At 43.3% G+C, this 17,081-nt stretch overlaps 1 protein-coding gene across 10 annotated transcripts in view; it reads left to right on the top strand.

Moving 5' to 3' along the window:
• Npas3 (neuronal PAS domain protein 3) overlaps window positions 1–17,081 on the top strand; it is an 819,740-nt gene that overhangs the window by 4,825 nt on the left and 797,834 nt on the right. The gene's annotated exons all lie outside the window — the stretch shown is intronic.

Raw genomic sequence — 17,081 nt, 5'->3', positions numbered from 1 at the left:
GCTCGCGCCCTGCTCCCGCCGCCGGCGGGGTGGCGAGCTCGCTCCCTCTGCAGCCCGCCTTGGGGCCCGGCCCGCGGTCCCGGGGGCGGGGGGCTGCGCTGCCGGGTCCCCGCGCATTGTCCGCCCGCGGCGGCTGCGGCAGCGAGCGGGCTCTGGCGGCGGCGGGCGGCGAGCAGTCGCACCTCCTGAGCTCGGCGAATCGAGTGACTCGCTGATGGAAAAAAAGGAGGAAAAAAAAGCCAAAGAGAGAGAGAAAGAGAAAAAAAAAGATTAAAAAAAAAAGACAAACAAACCCAAAAGAGAAGGCACTGTGTGCCGGGAGCCGCGGGAGGGAGGGTGGGGGCCGGGGATCCCACCCGGCCGTCGCAGGTCCCGCGGCAGCTGCTCTCTAGGAAGGGAATGAGCTGGGGAGGGGGAGGGGAGGGGGAGGAGGCCGGGGCGGGAGCGGAGCGCAGGGCTCGAGGGGCCGTCTCCGAGAGCTGCTAGGCCGGGCGGGCTCAGCCAGGCGCGCCGCCTCCCGCTGCCGCTGCCCTGGGCCGGGCAACTTGTGGGTCCCCGACTCTGCCCTCCCCTTCTCTCTACCTCTTCTCCAGAAAAAAAAAAAAGATAATAAATAAGGGAGAAAGAAAAAGAAAGAAGAAACCCCTTAAGTCTAAATGAGCAAACAAACAGCAAGATCCAGAATGTGTCAGTGGTCTGAGCATCTCTACCCGGTTAGTTACTGTTTGGGGAATGTGTGTTTGAAAAAGTTCCTGGTGAGAATTGCATATCCAGGCAAGGGGCTCAGTGAAGCATGTCTGTCTGAAGTTAGTTAAACTACTAGAGCCAAAGGGAAAGGGAGTTTGTGTTCAAAACATCCCTAACCATTCTACGTGAACAGCATTGTTAGGCTTCAGAGTGGCTGAACCCCCCCCCCCCCAGCTCCACCGCGCTTCCCTCCCGCTGCCCATCCAGCCTACTTTGTTTAGAAGCCTATTTGCTATTAATTGACAGCGTTAATGACATTAATTGCGTATAGCATATCGGTTTGAGCAAAGTGAATATCTCTTTCTGTCTCCAAGAGGAAAGCCTCAGTAGGAAGTATGAAATGTTACCCGTTGGTTCAAGAAGAAAACAAATAGTCAAACTCCACACCCCTCCCACCCAGCAAGCGGTGGCTTTCCTCCCAGGCTTAGGAGAACTTGAAAAGAAGGTGAGAGAAGTGCTTAGATGCAAGGCTTAGTTATCACATGGGTGCTTTTATTTTTTGATACAGCACAGCTTTAATATACCAAGCGAAGATGGGAAAATACGCAGACAACTGTTCATTTAAAAACCTGCCGTCTTCGTAGTTCTTTTTTGTCTGTTTGTTTTGGTGTGCATTGCCTTCATATAAAAAAAGACAGCAAACACAATGATCAGAGTTAAGGGAGCAGCTTTTAAAAGTAGCTGCATAGTTGACTGGTTCTGAAGTCTTAGGTCATTCCGTGAAAAGCATGTATTGGAGATCGAGTCATGTACCATCTAGTTTTTAAGATGTTGAATACTATGCACATTAACGGTTACTTTCAAACTAGAAAACCAGACATCTGAAGATAGATGAAAATGAACATCTAGTACTTAAATACTTGTGTCTCATGGAGAATTCACATCTTAAATACTTTACTGTTGTAGATAAAGAAATCTGTTCTCAGTTCATTGTATTCAGCTTTGAAAGGTGATGTTTTATTTAACAAGGTGAGAAATACTTAGAAATCAGTTTACAATTGGCCGCATCCCCCTTGCCTCCCCATCATCCCCCTTTCTCCTTCCCTTTCTCCCCTCCTTCCTCTCTCTCCCTTTCCTCTAGCTACTTCCGTCCCTTTTCTGCTGGTAGTGAATGCATTCACTGGGCTGGCCCCAGTAATCTCTCCTGCAGAGGCCTATTTGTGTGCCATTTTGGGAATTTCTCTGAGATAGGAATCTGGAAGATAGAATTAATTTCTAGGGGAAACTTCATAGCCTGTGCATGAGTGCGTTCTTTATCACCTGTCTCCATTTGGCATTCGAGGAAGGTAAATCAAAGTGTGCGATTTGTTATTCTGCTCCACTTGAGAGCTGAACTCAATAACACTTGGTCTGAAATTCTGATTGAAGTTGTAGGAGGATATACTGTATTTAATTTAATGTCCTTTAATAGCATCTTGTTCAGCTTGGATGCTGTCATCTTAAAGGTTGGCTCCAAGAGACTGTAACCTATAGGGAGAGGGAGGAGCACTAAGTGGGTCGGAGACAGAGGCTACATTACAGAAGAGAGGACGGAGGGAGGGAGAAACTGCTGGAAACAGTAATAACCACGAACTTGGCCCATTAGCCAAACAGTTGTTTTGCACCCCAAGGATACGCTCTGTTATCAGGATCTTAAATGCTCTTAACATGTTCAAGTGTAGAAGTCACACATATAAGCTGTTTTCATTTTGTAATGAGAATCGAGAAGTTGTTTGTCATAGAACCTGCTTTCAGTTCAGTCAGTCCTTCCTCCGTGGTTTGTCCTCTGCGCCCAGAATTGGCTGGTAACTGCTGTTTCTCTGCAATAACAGCTGAACACAAATATGTTGATGAATGATGATTTTTTTGTGGACCTGTTTTAAGGTTTTTTTTTGCCCCATTTAGCTAAAGAGTGGTCCCCAACTTACCTCACACAGCCGTTTGTGGGCACTTACCTTCTTTTCAGATATATACCCCCACCATCAAAACCAAGGGGAAGATATCATTTGTCTTGTCTGATTAATTTATCAGGTGTCCGCATGTAATAGTGTGCAAAGGTTCTTTCTGTACACTCGGTGAAGAGAGGCTTGTTCTTGTTAATGTCCTTAGTGATAGTTTAGCACTCCGTACAGGGCTCTGAATCATACATACAGAGAGTGTGGCTCTGGAGCCTGAATGAATAAGTTAAAAACCATGTGTATAGACACTTGTTTGATTTTCTTTAAACTCTAATAGGCTGCAAATTATATAGCACTGCCGCAGAGTTGTTCCGCTCTGTGGACCTATAGCCAAGAAAATTAGAGAGAAGTGTCAAGCATGGGCTGGGCCCATGCTGGTTTGCACGGCATTAAAAGGTAGAGGTGGTGGTGGGCACTTTTCTTAAGGTATTCCTACAGTGCTAGCTTAAACAGTGATAAATGATGGTATGTGTTGTCTAACACTTGCTTATATATATAAATAGCTCCACAAGATTGCCTAAATGATAATCGAAAATATGAAATAGGATGGCCTTCATATTACAAGGCCAAGGGTCTACAAATGGAAAAACTGAAATAATGAAATATTTCCAAGGCAACAGGCTGTCAACAAGAACTGTAATGCATGGGCAGGCATATCATAGATCCACCAGAGAGGATATTAGAGGACGGGGCTCCAGAGTCAGGAGCTACGGAGACCTGTGTTACATAGGACCTTCCCACATTACAGAATCTTTTCTGATTCCCAATTTCTGATTTATGAATTGAGAGATACAAAGACACTACAAATATGAAATGTGCCGTCCACTAGATCTGATTTTAGATGATGAGTTAACTGGAATTCAACATCATTTAATGCTTTTTTAAAAATAAAAATGTACATGTTATTTTTCCCAATTTGTGATATTTTGTGAATGAGGTATAGCATGCATGAAAACACACACTATCATATGTGTTGTACATATGTTTGGGAATAAAAATATATGATGGTTCATTTTCAAGAAAAAAAGGCCTTAGGTAGGCTTAGGCTTACAAGTTACAGATAAGCAGGAAGCCGTGAGCCCTTGCCTTAACAGCCAGTACTTGCTTGTAGAAGCCTCCTAGCTACCTCATTCAAACTAGAAATTGAGCTCAGAGTGGAAAATTACTAGCAGCCAAACTTACGGAATGGCTTGCTGGTGCAACAGAGTTCATGCATCTGGAAGGTCCCTAAGCAAACAGGATACCCGGGGGGAAGGATGAATGGGCAGGAAAGTCTTTGTTGAGAAATGCGGGGAAGTGAGCAAAAGGAGCTTCTCAGAAGGAAATAGTGAAGGATGGATGATGTTCAGAAAGATCAGCCAGTGGGAGCCAGAGGAAGGGCCTTCACTCTAAGGGTAAGGTGCTTGCCTCAGTAGCCTTGGCTGTGCCTGTTCACCCCGTCTTGCTTGACCACTGTTGAAAGTTTAACCCCGCTGTCCCGCAAGTCTCCAAGTGCATTCTCTGGGTGTGGACAGGGGTGATTTCCTCCACATTGTATATAGTGTGACTTTTTTTTTACTACAAGTTATGCATAATTAACATCTTTCTTGGCAATAAATCAGGATTACATTGCCCTTTAAATATAACCCACAAATTAGGACAGTTTGTTAGATTTAGTGATATGAGTTTTGATCATCCCTTGCAATCCTTCTTCGCTGCAACGGTCTCATAGCAAAGAGGTTTTATGGGAGTGCTGAAATTGCAGTGACCCCTTTGGTTCCCTGGGTAAGATCTTAGACTGAAGCCAAGGGCATGCTGCAGTTTTGTTTACTGGAATCAGGATCAGCTGCCCAGGGCCCCTGCTCTGCTGTGAGGTTTTCTGTGACCAGAGATGTGTGTGTGTGTGTGTGTGTGTGTGTGGTGTGCTATGAAGCAACCATGAGGGGAGACATAAAGGCGTGTCTGTGAAGTGATCGTTTATGGCATGGCAGGGCTTCATGTGTGGGATTATCTATCGGGGTAAAACACAGAATGCCTTCTCCTAGAAACACCCTCAAGTGCTCTAATCTTGACCCATAGTGACCCCAGTGGAAACCTTTCTATATTTTTTGCTTTTCTGAAATTGCTGTGACCCCTTCTTGTACAGAATGCTGCTAAGTTTAAATCCTGCTGAGCACACAGGATACAGTGGCTTGCCCCCAATCCCTTGTTTACGTGGCCACTACATTTTTCTACATTGTAGTATTTCATTATTTTGGTTGATTTTTGAAAGTTCTGTGCAGCATCTGGCTCAGAACGTAACTCCTGGTGTTTTATACACATGTCTATGCGTATAAAATATATGTTGAAAATTTTAATAGATTGGTTAGGTAAATATTACTGTCTGGCTTTTAAATGCTCTCGTGGTCTCATGTACTGGAATTTTAAATCTGCAGTTAGGTAAGAGCTTCCACATACATGAGAAAATTTGGTTGTTTGCATTAACGATGTGAGCATTGCCACGGTAAATAGTGGCCTTTTTCTTTCTTATTGGGCAGTGTAATAAAACCAACTGTAACAGAATGGTGTTTTTACTGCGCTGGGCCTCATTAGCGTGAACAGGATGTTTGCACTGTCAAGTTTGATAGACCCTTACATAGTTAGAATAATCTGTAGTAATGTTAGTAACAGCGTAATGCGTGAGCACCGCATGTGAGCACCTCATGGCTTCCCAAGACTGCAATGACTGCTGCTGTCTCTGAAATGCCAGGGCAGTGACAACATTGACGGACACTTGGGCTTGTCGTCTGCATCCATACATAAGGCACAGCTTCTTGGCAAACTGAATGGAACACCATGTACTCTTACGTACAAAGTCACGAGGAAGAAGAAGATTCCATGTTGTGGTGGACCACGGTGCTCCTGACCCCAGACTACAAGTCTTGGCTGCTTCTCTCATCATCTTTACTTCTTTTTTTTTTTTTTTTTTTTTCACTTGTAAACTTTTTTTTTTTACTTATTTATTTATTTTTATTCTTTTATAATTAAAATTTCCACCTGCTCCCCGTTTCCCATTTCCCTCCCCTCCTCCCAAATATTGCCCTCCCCCCACTTCCCTCCCCCTATCCCCACTCCTCTTCTCCTCCCCCCACTCCATTCCCCCTCCCTCTCGATACTGAAGAGCAGTCCAAATTCCCTGCCCTGCGGGAAGACCAAGGTCCTTCTATCTACGTCCAGAAAGGTGAGCGTCCAAACAGGCTAAGCTCCCACAAAGCCAGTTCATGTATTAGGATCGAAACCTAGTGCCATTGTCCTTGGCTTCTCATCAGTCTTCATTGACCGCCATGCTCAGAGAGTCCGGACCGTGGCCTTGGCGGCTGGAACTAAACAACATATCCTGCAAGAGCGGTCCCTTTGGGTAGAGTTGCCCTTATGTTGGCCGTAGAAAACGTAAGTCAGAAGACAAGCCTTTCAAAGAGTAAGTAGTGCAGGGTTCAGAGAAACAAGGCCTTCTGCATTATTTTTTAATTTCACATATCTCCCTCATATTAGTTGAGCTTTATGGAATAGTAGGTATCCACTTGGAAAATATAAATAATTAATGACTATGAAATGTTCTTGAAGGAAAGATGAAGATGCTTAAGTAAAAGTGTGGTTATAGCAATTTTTCGGAATAAAGATGTTTTGACAGACTTGGAAATAGGTTCTTGGGACTGTAGTGCACATCACTGGACACCGTCCTTAGTCAGACCCTGTTCTGCACATCACGACACCTCTTTCCTTTAGTTTCCTTTTAGCCATTTGTAGAGAGTATTGATATCTCTGTGTAGGAAGTAGCAGCTTCCTGTCCCCGTGGAAGGTGACAGAAATGGCGATTGAATTCGGGTTTTGTCTGTGATGCAGACTTGACCAGCGTGCTGTCACTATCAGACCACTGGGACGAGCCCGTGACTTTGGAGCTTCTAAAGCTAGGGATTTCCGAGCCAATGGGGAAAAGGCCCCTGTGGCAAAAGGGTGATCACACTGTACCCCGAACCTTCCCTGAGTGTTTCGAGAACTGTGGAAATGCAGGATCTGTAGGGTGAGCGGGAGGAGCCAACAGGACTTGAAGTCTACTGTCCTTGCCGGTTGACAGTCGCATCCTTTTGTGGGCAGACTCTGTAGCAGCACATTCTCTAGGCACAGTTTTAGCTGACTCATTTTACAGAAATCAGCTTCTGCTAGACAGGCCTCATCCCCTCTGCCCATGCTGCTGCCCTTCACCAAGTGTCTGAGTTTGTCTCAAGAATTAAATAGATGCAGGTTTCCTTTGGTAGGAACCATCGAAGTCACAAGTTACAAGTCACACAGAGCTTTCTGAATAACATGGGTCACTGTTTAGCTGTATTTGGCGGCATTATTATTTGAAATATAGAAGGGACTTCTGTTTGAATTGGCCTCTGCTAGGCATTATAATGTCATCAAGCATTTAAAGAACCTGTTAGTAAACAGGTTTTGTTCTGAGGGCTTTTCATATACTAACTCATTTAATTAAAATAAACTCTTTATTATTAGTAGGTTATTATTTTTATCTTTAATTTTTTTTTCAAGACGGGATTTCTCTATGTAGCCCTTGAAGGCTGGCCTTGAACTCACAGAGATCTGCCCGCCTCGGCCTCCTGAGTGCTGGGATTAAAGGTGTGAGCCATGCCACCATGCCTGGCTACTTTTCTTTTGAATTGTAAATGGTATGGGGTGTGTATATGTGTGTGCACATACTTGTGTTACCATATGTAAGGGTGGGCGTGTACATGTGTAGGTCAGAGGCTAACCCTAAATATTCCTCCTCACTTTCCACCTTGTATGACCTCTCGTTGCTAGTCACCCTCCGGTGAGCTGGCCTTTACACTTCCGGAGAGTCTTCTGCCCCACCTATCTTGTAGCAGAAGAGGCAGGCGGTAGAGGTCGGTACAGGCTTTTATGTGGATTCTGGGGATCTGAACTCAGGACCCCCTACTTTTAAGTGCTTTATCCACTGAGTCATCTCCCCAGCCTGGTGGGATATTATTTAGTCCTTCCTTACACACTACACAGGCACATATGTGCATATACAAGCACAGCCAGAGACACTTAGGCACGCAGACACACAGCAGCAACTTCACCGAGGGCTGTCCTTTGTAACACTCATGTCTCTGCAGGCCAGGGATCTAGGCAGCTGGTCCAAGTTGGGCCGGTCTGGGAGTAACACTGTGGTTTAGGAAACTTTCCAGTGTTAGGCTTCAGGCCTGCTCTCTGCAGAGTGCGTGTTAGAGTGACAGTGGCGATGATATTCATGACACTTTCATCTTTACAGTTCTGGATAAATGCTTTTAACCAAAGAGGGTTAAACCTGGGTAGCAAAAATACCAAGACTCGAGCAGGTCAGGTAAGCAGCGCTTGAGCATTTGTGGTTGATGAAGGCAAGTATTTTGTTTGTTGGTCTTAATTAGATATTCCTTTTTACAGTCATCAATTTGTCTACACAAAACCGTTGCCTGATAAAATGTTGATAGGGACACAACAACATCCGTGATCAAACGCAGACATCAATGAGAAGTGTAAGTGAGCTACAGGCTGCAGAATTCAAGGTAGCAGTCAGACCATCTAAAGAGAAATGCCGTCTGGTTCCAGAACCCCACTGTAAGCACTAATGCTCAAACAATGACGGCCTGCCTTGGGCATCTCACACACAGTGTGGAGGTGTGGCAGCTCTCGGTGTCACGTGCTTACCCGTGTAGTCTCACGGCATTGCAGTACCCCTTCCTGGGGTCCCAGAGCAATGTAAGATCACATCACATCTACTGTAAGGTTTGTAAGAAGCTTTAGAAGATGATTGCATTGTAGAGAAAAAGCTGATGTGGGATCGAGTCAACTGTAGCTGAAACTGGAGGAAACCAGTGCCCTTTGCCCCCTCAATCTATGCATTTTCTTTTGGCTATGACACCCCAGGATAGGATGCTGCTTCATAAGTTCATCTAGAAGTGCTCTGTTCAGAGGGACCACAGTAGTTTGTGTGGGCAGCTGGAATAATTGAAACTGTTTGAAGAACCTCGCTGTCTTTGGACCTCGAAAACATAGACATCGAGGAATAAGGATATTTTCATAGTTGATATACATATTATGCCTATAAAAATAATTTACTCTTCAGAATCTGCTTCTGAAAACATAAGCGTTCTAGTCACACACGGATGGAATTTTTATTGTGCAGGATCTCATACATGCTATATGCAGGTTATATGTTAATACTGTTGACATTATTAAATAGCTATAAAATACACAGAAGTAGACTGTTTGTCTATTCCTACCTAAAATGCAATGAAGTTGCAAAAGATATCCTGAATGAATTATAAATGTCTTACTTTAGATTGAGTTAAATTTAAAGATATGCTGTGGATTGGTGACTTTTTTGTTTTCCAAGTGCTGTGAGGAAAAGAAGGCTCATCATTTTTTTTGCGCATTTTTATTGTTCTGTGTAAATGTAATTTGTTAATCCTGTGAAATTTGTCATAGATAAATTTGCTCGGATTATCTTGTCACCACCGTATCTGCATTCTTTTGTTCATTGCTTATTCATAATTTAACAGTCTGGCAGTGAGCCTTTTTGGGATGCTCACAAAAGATATATGACCTCAACCAGCTGCTACTCTAACCTGCAGAACGCACAGCAAGACATTCGGAGTGTGAGGATTCCTCTACTGATTAAAGTGCTCTTCATTTCCACAGTCTGTTCCCAACAATCTCCTGCCACCAGCGGCTCGCATTTTTTTTTCATTCCCAACAAAATTAGTTCTAACAATCGAATCTTCATTTGATATGAATTTTTCAGATTCTCCCACTGAAGTTAATTCCGTGAGTGCTGTTACTCCTTCAGAGCTAAATACTGATAGTCCCTTTTAATTTGGGGAGTGGCAAGCTATCTGTAAATTGTTTGATTGCACAAAAAGGAAAGGGGACTGGAAGAGATGTATCACATCCTAATCCTCAAGGAAATGATTGGTTTAATCCTGTTTGAATGCAAGCACTTTATAGTTCATCTTCTAAATTCTCCATATTAGGAAGCGAGTGGCAGACATTCAAAATAAAATGTTGCTTGAGGTATAACCACGTTTTTGGGTTTTCATTATTTTGAATTAGTTTAGAATATGAACCCCTCTCTCTTTCTCTTTCTCAATCAGCAGATCAGTTTGTGAGTAATGGTTAGTTTTTGCCTGTCTTCTGTGCAGGCATATGATTATGGCTCAAAATAATTCATTGCTAATCCATGCAGTATTGCTTCATCTCCATCACTCTGCTCTGTGATTAGAGCCTCGGGCCCACTGCCTCGCTTCCAGCCTGATTTTCTTTAACAGCGGCCCTTGTTTTAATACAGTTCTGTACTCACCACTGTCCTGCCAGCCCCTCTCCATTCCTCATATATATCGATTGCAGTAGATTAATATTTATTTGAAGCTATTTTTCAGACTTTGTGAAAAATGTATTCATTTCTTAAGGAGAATCTTCATCCAAGGGGAGGGGAGAGGGAAGTTTAGGTCTGTGGCTCTTTCTGGAAGATCCAGTGGGATTCTCTGCTCTGGGCAAGGCTTTTTCTTTTTTGACACAAATCAGGAAGTTTAGTTTGCTTGAGACAATTTGCACCAATGAAGCTATGATGTTAGGGCTTTACCTTTGCCTGGGACAGATTCATAGTGGCCTTCTGCAGTTTTCCAAGTGCACACCCTCCCAGTACTGTCTCCACACTATACCCCGACCAGCTTACTCTGCATATCCTTAGACGGAGACACAGAACTGTCATGTTCCTGAGCATAAGGATTTGCCAATTTTGCCAGAAGGTCATCTCGGAGATTTTTCAAAGACTTGGTCTCAGATATCGGTGCTCCTGTGTTCCTCTTCACAATTACTTTCGTCTCATTGTAGCTGTGCGTTTGAAAGTGTAGGTCAATGAGGATGATTGCATTCAGAATTTCATGATCTGTGTAGTGGAACAAATTGAAAGCAAAGCCTGTATCCATCACTGTGAAGGGAGGGTTAATTGTTACGGCTCCTCAAGCCTCTGGACAGATAAACCAGTAATGAAATACTTAGTGCTCTGATATGTGAATGCTAACGGCTGAAACAAAGGCAAGGGAGGCAGGCTTGGGAGATAACCAAGAGGCGAAGAGCAAGGAGCCGCCTGCAAGTGTGGGATGCAAGTGCATTAATAGGAAGGAATAATACTCTGCGCTTCCTACCCATCTTTGGCTGGCAGCTTAGGGTGGTATCATACGTCAGGTTGCTAAAGTCAAATACTATACAAAGGAAACCCCTCTTTCTTGAAGGGAAGAAAATGGCCTTGGGAAGAGAAAGGACAGTGCACACTCTGGAAGGATTTGTATGTTTTAAGAAAACAGTTCTTGAGTTTCTACGTTTTTTTTCTTTTTAAAAGCCGCTGATACCAGGATGTCAGATGCTGTGTGTGCAGATGGCTCAGATTCCACAGTGTTTCAAAGAACGTTATGTTTGAAGGGGTTTTTGGAATTTCTGAACCACTGATGACCAAAATATAGATGAAATTGCCTACACGGGAAAGAGATAGTAAAATAAGAATTGGTGTGGCAAGGTCATCATGAGATTAAAGCAAACACATTTTACTGTAGCTTCCATAGGAACTTAACATTTAAACATCTGTTAGTTACTTATATGTTGAAATATATGCAAAAATATTTAGCCAAATTGAAGTCTTAGGCCCATGACAATCATCTCAACACAGTGGGTAGTTCCGAAAATTAATGAGAATGATAATACTGTAAAGATTGTTCCAGAGTTTGCGCAAATTCATTATCTAAGACTCTTGTTAAGAACATCTCAAAGAATTTTAACCAGGAAAATAGATTAATGGTTCAAAAGCATTTTCAAAATACTGAATTATAAAAGTATAATGGAATTATATATGCAAGCGTTCTAGTTAGCAATACAGATAGCTGTGGACCTTGTGGATGCATATTCCCTCAACCTGCTCCGGCAGTTGCATCCTAACAATTTAATCTCTTGAAGTTTTATTTTTTTTTAATTTTAGTTTTATGGTAAGGGAATCTAGAACATTTAAGAAATAAAATGAGTTTCTTCCCATTAATGTAAGGAAGATTCTAGTAGTAAAAGTTAGGTACCTCCATATTTTAGCTTTAATTTCAAATTTAATAAAACTACTGGCAAGGTTGGTTGTTCTTAACAAAAAGAAAGACTTTTTACTACATCTCTGCCTTTCTCTTCAGAATGTTAGTGTTCCCCGAGGCCGTTTCTGTGTCATGTTCCTGTGCCCACCCAGTGACCGAAAGGCTTGTACTCTGCCCGCCTTGTGGCAGTGGCACCATCCTCTAGCTGACGTGGCTTGTGTATCTTAAGAGCAGTAGCTGTGATACATTGCTGAATCAGGAGATTCAAATTGCCTGCGGAAAACAGTGTGGTAGAAGCGGTGGTGAGCACCAAAGTCAGGATGAGCCAGAGGATGTCCGTGTTTGTGTGTAAGAGTGAGCAGACAGAAAAGTAGAGAAATGCTGTTGCTTAGAAATAAGCCCATCATTGAGGGGGAAGCCGCTGGTGCTGAGGTGGTCAGGGTAACATGAAGGCGTCCTTTGGCTGGTGACCCTTGGAAACTTCGGCAGGACCCCAGGAAGGCTAGACTCTGGGCAGTAGGTCTCCTTTATCCTCGCAGGAAGTAGTTCCACACTGGTCCTTTAGCCTTTTAATGCCTTGGCGTTTTCACTTGGGCATTGAGATGCTAGCAGGTCCTGAGGATAAAGTCCATGATTGTGTGCTGTAAACTTCTTGGACATACAGAACAGAATAATGAGCTGAAGCCCATGGCGGATTCTTCTTCTAATGGCATTGACATCTACAAATACGTTCCTCGTTTGTAAAACTTGGATTAAACAAAATTTAAAAACTTGGAAAAAATATGACACTGGCCGTGAAGCTTTTGTCCATAAGATATATGACAGCTGAGTACTTTTCTTCTTTCAAAACATATTTGAAAAGAGACTCTTTGGAACCCATCCAGAGGATCGAATGGGAAGCAATAGATGCAACAAGTTATATTTTAAAGTGACCTTTTTTTGCTCATAGCTCAGTGTCTTGTTATAGAGGATACTCAAAGCGCTTTCACGGAAACACACTTGTTGACTGGATTTAATCAAGGCAGTAAATCCCTGAAAATATTTGAAAATTAGGTGACATGCCAAGGGGAAAATGGCTGTGCACTGTGCGGTAGGCAGGTGAGTGCTTCGGGGATGAACCGTCTCTGAAAACCTGTATTTCTAGAACATCCATGCAGGAATGAACCTACTCTGCTATTTATACTTTTAAACTTTGTTTTTAAAAATGACTTCCTATGTGTCCTATATGTTTTCAGACTTATAAAGGGGAATCAATTCAGTATAGTGTAGACAGACTTAAGGCTTTATGATTGCTGTGCTCTTTTTATTTAGAGTAGATTAATGGCTTTTTTTTTCCTGTGGTAAGAGGCCATGATCAAGGCAACTTACAGATGAAAGAGTTTATTTGGGGCTATGGTTTCAGAGGGTTAGAGTTCATTACCTTCCTGGCAGTGGAGTAGTAGCTAAGAGCTCACATCTCGAGACACAACCATGAGACAGAAAAGGGAGGGAGAGAGAGAGATGGGGAAGAAAGAAGGAGGGGAGGGAGGAAGGGATGGAGGGAGGAGGAAAGAAAGACAGAGATAGACCAAACTCAGGATGGTAAGAGTCTTCTGAAGTTCAAAGCCTGCTCTCAGAGGCACACCTCTTCCAACAAGGCCACACCATGCAATCATTCCTAAACAGTTCCACCCACTGGGCACCAAATATTCAAACACGTGAGCCTGTGTGTTGTAATATGAGCAGCGGGGCTGCGTCCCCAGCACCCGGCTGCCCGCATGGCTTTCCTCAAAATAATTACACGGAAACTGTATTCTTTTAATCACTGCCTGGCCCATTAGTTCTAGCCTCTTATTGGCTAGCTCTTACATATTGATCTAACCCATTTCTTGATGGAGGTGGGTCATCTTTCTATCTGTTGTTTCATTGGTTAAGTAATAAAGAAACTGTCTTGGCCCCTTTAATAGGACAGAAAATTAGGTAGGCGGAGTAGACAGAATAGAATGCTGGGAGAAAGAAGCCGAGTCAGGAGTCGCCATGATTCTCCCTCTCCAGACAGACACAGGTTAAGATCTTTCCTGGTAAGCCAGCTCGTGGTACTACACAGAATATTAGAAATGGGTTAGATCAATATGTAAGATCTAGCCAATAAGAGGCTGGAACTAATGGGCCAGGCAGTGATTAAAAGAATACAGTTTCCATGTAATTATTTCGGGGCATAAGCTAGCCATGCGGGCGGCTGGGTGCCGGGGACGCAGACCCGCCACTCATATTACAACAATTTCTAATATTCTGTGTAGTACCATGAGCTGGCTTACCAGGAAAGATCTTAACCTGCGTCTGTCTGGAGTGGGAGAATCATGGCGACTCACTGACTTGGCTTCTTTTTCCCAGCATTCTCTTCTGTTTACTCCACCCACCTAAGGGTTGGCCTATCAAATGGGCCTAGGCAGTTTCTTTATTAATTAACCAATGAAAGCAACAGATTAATACAAGACCCACCTCCATCAGCCTGTGGGCCCCATTCTCACTCAGTTCACCCAATCACTTATTTGTTATTTTCTTGAACATTCCAAATTATAATGAATAGGAAGTGCATGTGTATTCCTGTGAGGTGATCGGCACATTTGCCTGATCTCTCTATATGTAGATTACCTGTGCATGTATTTACTATGTATCATATGTAGAGTAAGAACATGCTTCTTTGCTACTCTATTGTTAATAGAGTCGTATATGAATTGTGAAGTATTTGTCTCTATAGAAACACTTAGATTTTTCAGAAAGCAGTAGGAAAGATTCTTCAGCATTCTCACGAAGCCCACACTTCTCTAGCTCCCTTCACTTCTGTGTTTACTCATCAGAACCCCGTATCTACAGCTAAGGTTGACACTTGCTAGGGACTGAACTGATGAGGATGGTTTGTAGTTAGATGTGAACCTTGATTTTGTTTTTCAAGAGGAACTCATGATAATGAACATTATGTTGCATTGCTGGAACATTCAGAAGATTAAAAGTGCCCCGTCTCTGTCCCAATGCACACATCCGTATCCCTTCCAAATGCATGCGCTATTCTTCTCTTCAATGTGATTCTCTGTAAAAATAAGTCTGCTAATACACCAGGTTTCCATTTCTACAACATTATTGAGTATAAAAGTGAGTAAATACTATGAGCTGAGTTAAATACATATCTGTTTTCATTGAGGACCTTTGTTTTTCTATCAAGATAGTTTTAAAAAGTTAGTTCTAGATAGATTAAAAAAAAACAACCTTGTCAAGAAATTTAGAACAGAGTGACCCATGGAGACATCAGATTCGAAGTGTCTGGTCACGGCTGCAATAGGACTTCCTCCTGGGTGTGTAGGAGCTAGTGGCGCTCTTCATAGAAAAGAATGTACAGCAAGTATTTAGACCTGGGGTAAAGCAAGCAAGGCTGGATGAAATGCGATCTGAGCTCTTCCTCCGTCTACAGTATCTTTTACTTACTAAACGCTGTTGCAGGGGCTACATCTAGCCATGCCTCGCTGTCTAGTACTATTTTCCATCAGCATGTTTCAGAGCAATGTTCAAGAGACCCTGGTTAAGTGGGCTTCTGTGTTTAGTCCATCGAGGTTCTAGTGGGTAGAGAATGGGCTTCAGGGGATCTGAACATTTGTCCAAATGGTATATTGATACTATTTTTTTTTCTGCTAAAATTTTGGTGTTAAGAACTGTGAAGGGTCTAAGATTTTTATTCTATCTGTGAGCTAAGGAGTCTCCCAGATGCCCTTTACAGGATGCTGGGACAGAGATGCTGGGCAGGTTGTTATAAAATTAGTGGCATCCAGCATATTAGCACTCTTTCTAGTCAGCCCTCCTAGCCCATCCCACAGTCTGATGTGAAGAGGGTCACAAGCCACCTGTGCACGAAGTAACTTACTGACAGAAATATTCTGAGCTCAGGGCATGTGAATCTCAGGATGGGCAGTGAATGGATCTCCCCTGCTCTGCAGGGAGATAGCACCTCTATCATCCAAGGCTCCTCTCTGTTCAATCGACCTTAAATAGGGAGTCGATCAAAACGTAGTTAGTGCTCCCTGAGAGGTGTGCAGAAAATTGAGACAGTCAGAGTCTTGTCTCTTGACAGGTTGGACTGTCATGAGGGATTGTGAGCTGTTGTGGAGATAGCTATGGAGGGGTGAGAGGACCTGATGGTGCCAGTTCTATAGTTTGTAGCCTCTTTTAGCTAATGATGCATAAAGTCTGCTACTAGAAAGAAAGTGACCAAGATCCCAGATACGTAATTCTTTTCCCCCAGGTTGCTTAAGAGTGTGTGCTATAGTACTGATTCCGCAGCTGACTGCTGTTTAAGATTTAACAACACCCATACACCCAGGACTTTTTGGAAGCTCTCTGTTTGATAAGCATGCTCTAGTCCTGTTCGCTGTTTATCTGTAAACTTGACCCTGATTGAAGTTCGTTCCGTGTCTTTGCACTGATTGTTTAAAGTTTCTCCATCACCCAATAAGGTGAGCTCTGTTAGGATCACCTACAGATGACGTCACAGAGGGTAAGCGGTTGAAGCAAACAGAAGCCCCTGTCTAATGAAGGTGGTTGTTGTGGGGAGCTGCGGGCTGCGTTCCTGCCACCCAGCTCCCGGCTGCCTGGCTAGCTTATGCCCTGAAATAACACACAAACTGTATTCTTTTAAACACTGCCTGGCCCATTATATCTAGCCTCTTCTAGGCTAATTCTCACGTATTAATTTAGCCCATTTCTAATAATCTGCATAGCACCACTAGGTGCGCTTACCGGGAAAGATTCAGCATGTCTGACCTGGCGGCTGGCTGCATTGTGTCTGGCTCTGAGAGGAGCTGCCCTGCATCTGAGCTCACTTCCTCTTCCTCCCAGCATTCTGTTCTGTTTACTCCACCCACCTATGTTCTAACCTATGAGGCCAAGCAGTTTCTTTATTAATTAACCAATGACCTTCCTCCATCAGGTGGTGTTCTTTTGCTACACTAGTTTCCTCTGATGTTCAGAATTCTTTTTCCTTTACTTGTTCTTCAGGGGCTTTACCCACTGATTTACCCACATTGCCTTTTTGCATCATACTATTTTTTCCTCCCCAAATCCTGCTCCTTCCTCCCCGTACAGGGCCAGCAGATATAGTTCCTGTCTGTGGCTTCCTAGTCTCTCCCAAGGATTTGTTCTTGGCACATAGGTAGTGAACAAATGAATGGATGAACTTCAGTTTTAATTCTACCCATTTCTATACTTCAGCCCCAAATCCCCCACGGCTGTCAAAACGTGACTA

This window comes from Chionomys nivalis, chromosome 10 (assembly GCF_950005125.1).
Source record: "Chionomys nivalis chromosome 10, mChiNiv1.1, whole genome shotgun sequence".
NCBI lineage: Eukaryota > Metazoa > Chordata > Mammalia > Rodentia > Cricetidae > Chionomys > Chionomys nivalis.
The sequence above is the reverse complement of the archived record's forward strand: the minus strand, read 5'-3'. Positions and strand labels throughout refer to the sequence as shown.